Raw genomic sequence first — 3542 nt, forward strand, 5'->3', positions numbered from 1 at the left:
CCATGGAGTGGAAAAACCTGGGTTCTTCCCTCTACTCTGCTGTCAATTAGCTGAGTGCCATGGGGTGAGTCCAAAACCTCTCTGGGCTGTTCCTTGTCCGTCAAACGAAAGGCATTCAGATGGCTTCATGGGGGAGGTGGTACCGAGGCGTGGGCTGGGTTAGATGACCTCTGGGGGCCGCCTGTGCACCTGGTGTGTAGGACCAGGTATGTTTGCGAGGTGTTTTCACAGCCCTGACTTTCAAAGCACCAGACTGCAAGCAGCTGTCTCCACAAGGAGGACGCTGGTTGAGGAAATGATGGTGCGCCCATGCAATAAATACTCTGCACCGTCAGAATGAGGAGAATGTATATGTACTGATTGAGGCAGATCTCTCAGACACATTGAGTGGAAAAACCAAGGTAGAGAACATCATGTATAACATGCTAAAATCTGTGTAAAAAGATAGGTATGTAAGAGCGCTGGCCACTGTAGATGCCTCCTGGACAGGGCAGGCTACAGACGGGTTGGAGGGGGATGGGAGCAAGACTTACCTGTCACTATATCCCTTGCGGTTTGAGTTTTTAAAGCACATACTTGTACTACTCAAAAAATGAAAACGTGCCCTAGCTGGTTTGGCTCAGTGGATAGAGCCTCGGCTTGCGGACTGAAGGCTCCCAGGTTTGATTCCGGTCAAGGGCACGTACTTGGGTTGCGGGCTCGATCCCCAGTAGAAGGTGTGCAGGAGGCAGCCAATCAATGATTCTCTCTCATCATTGATATTTCTATCTCTCTCTTCCTCTCCCTTCCTCTCTGGAAACAATAAAATACATTAAAAAAAAGAAAACACAACATAAAACAGCAACAGCAGAGAACCACAGTCTTGTCAGGCCCTCGTATACTTTGATCCTTGGCGTACTGGCAGCCCAGGCTGAAAGTCAAAGTTGAAGGAGGCTGGTGTGGTAGCTGTGAGAGGAGGAGAGGGCAGTGTGGCAGCAGGTGTTGGCAGCGCCCCCCTTTACACACGCAGGGAGGCCAAGTTTCTGGGCCTCTGTCTGCACCCTGCACAGGGAAGGGGTGGTGGAGGTGCAGCGGGCCCTGCTTGCAGGCTGTGCACTGAGCTGGGCAGGGAAGCACTTAGGGCAGAGCTGTGCTTGCCAGGCAGCCAGGGCACCAGCCTCACGGTGGACTGCAGCCGGGCACTTCTGTGACGGAGTCCCCGACCCCAGGGCTGCCAGGGGGTGGTGAGTCTATGCTGGAGGACAGCGCTCATTGCTGTGGCTTCGCATCCACACTGCCCTCTCCCTGCGAGACCCGCATCTCAGGCGGGCCCGAGGCGTGATTGTTGTCAACGCCTCTCTGCACAGGAAGAAACGGAGGCTCATTTCTCCCAAACCTGCCCAAGACCACATCACTGACCAGTGGCTGACTGAGCTGGGATGGGAACTCAGCTTACTGGCTCCAAACTCCATGCAGTGGATGGTGGAGAGAGGCTGCTGGTTGTTGTTTGCCTGGTAGGGAATGGTCACCCCTGTTTATGGTCCAGGTGGAAGAGCTCGGACGTCCCAGGTTCGAGAGGTGGGTTTGGGGAGCTGCACTCTAGCAGCTGCTGACCTCCAGGCCCTTCCTTAGGCAGCGCCCCGCTGCTTCCTTAAAGGAGGAGGAACACGCCTCTGCGACCCTGCGGGGGCTCTGCATGCTGGTCCCGCTCCCTCTTCTCATTGCCAAGCGCCACTCAGGCCGATCAATGAAGAAAATAACATTCTCTGCCTTTTGAAATCCTGTTACTCGTTCACATGCCCGTCCTCAGGAAGGTTCTCTGAGCAGCCCCAGGGGCTGGGTCTCTTCTTGCTCAGCCGGGACCAGGCAGAGTGAGACCTTCAATTTCTTCCTCAGGCAGTTGCCAGGAGCCAGGAGCCAGGAGCCAGGAGCCAGGAGCCAGGAGCCAGGAGCCAGGACTGGATTCCTTGCCGTCGCCCACCCGATGGCAAACGGTAGGTGCACAGCCATGTTCTATGAAGGCTGAAAGGTTTTGGCTCATTTCTCTCTCTGACCTTTACGGTGCCTAGTCTCACGGCTGGAGCCAGGGTGCGTGGCCGGGAGTGGCCAGACTAGACAGTGCTCAGCGCTCAGAGCTCAGCGCTGGGGCTGGTTGTAAAGGCCCTTTATTCTGTAGGGAGACTTGACCCTGGAGGCCCTGGGAGGAGACATGGGAGCTGCCAAATTAACCAGTGTGGTCTCTGCCAGTGGTAAGAGCTGCAGGGAGAGACCCTGGATGTGAAGGACCAGGGGCTCGGCAGGCTGGGGGCTGGCTGGGTCTGAGTTGGGCAGTGGGGGCAGCCTTATGGGGGAGCAGCCAGAGCTGGAATCAGCCTGAAGGAAGAAAGGGTGGGAGGGGCCTACATGGCCCTGTGGCCTCTGATGGGCCCTGGCGATGGGAATACAGAATTTTAAGTCAAAGGAGGGTTAGAGGAAGTCTCAAAAACCAAGGGGCGCACCCTTTTAAAAAGGAGGGGTGATGGCCCAGTTGGGAGGGCTGGGAGAGTGGCTGGAGTGGGCGGTGAGGCAGAGGCATTTGTCTGGGCTGGGAGTGGGTGCCCAGCCCACACGGGCTCACTGCTTGAGAGATTCTGCTGCTTGAACAGCACATAGAGCCGGAAATGAAAGCATCGCCAGACCCTGCACGGAGCCCCTGGCATTGCAAATTACCCCGAGGTCACTCCCTGCCAGGGAGCAACTACATCGCGCCTCACTTCCAGCTGAGCTACCTGAGCAGGGCAGGCTGGTCTGGCTGCCCACTGACCCCTTGCCCCCCTTGTTCCCAGTTCCCTGTGAGAAATGCCAAAAACAACCACCCAGCCCTGCCTCCCCGTCCAACCTTCCCACCGCACCACTGTTCAGGTATTACTAGTTAAGAGGGGGACTAATTTGTGTAATAAAAAGTCACAGAGAGAGAATGTGGTGTAAATGTTAATCGTTTTTTTTTTTTAACTTCACATTATGTGATCCGTTAACATTAATATTTAATTTAATGCAGTCAAAAGATTAATGCTTGTGTTGATTTCTAAAAAAGGCAAGGATGCTCCAGGCTGCTTTTCAGCTTGGTTGAGCTTTGGGAGAAAAAATAAAAATCCACCCAGAACAGAAGAAATGTATTCATGCTGTAGTAATACAAATACCCTCTCCCCCACCCGCTCTCCCTCCTCAATTCCTAAAAATAAGCCACAGGGTTCTAATGGGGACACTGATTAAATATTCGGCTCTGTAATTTATGCCCAAGTGAATCCCAACAGGAACCAGGGGCTCTGGAAATCTGTTGTGAAATAATTATCCTGAATGACATTGTCGAGATGGTCTGCAAGGGTGCTGTCAATAATGCATTAGCCCAAATCTGTTTGAAATACAGCAAGGAAATTACACGATATTCATGGGAACTTGAAAGAATTATCAGTAAACAAATTTAATCAACTTGATGTTATGCATACCACTCAACCTCTTATTATCTGATCATCTAGGTTTAGAACACGCAGGGGAATTGAATGAGGAGGGATGCAGGGCTGAGT

Source organism: Myotis yumanensis, unplaced genomic scaffold (assembly GCF_028538775.1).
Source record: "Myotis yumanensis isolate MYYU_CA2020_CCGP unplaced genomic scaffold, mMyoYum1.0.hap1 SCAF_13, whole genome shotgun sequence".
NCBI classification, from domain to species: Eukaryota; Metazoa; Chordata; class Mammalia; order Chiroptera; family Vespertilionidae; genus Myotis; species Myotis yumanensis.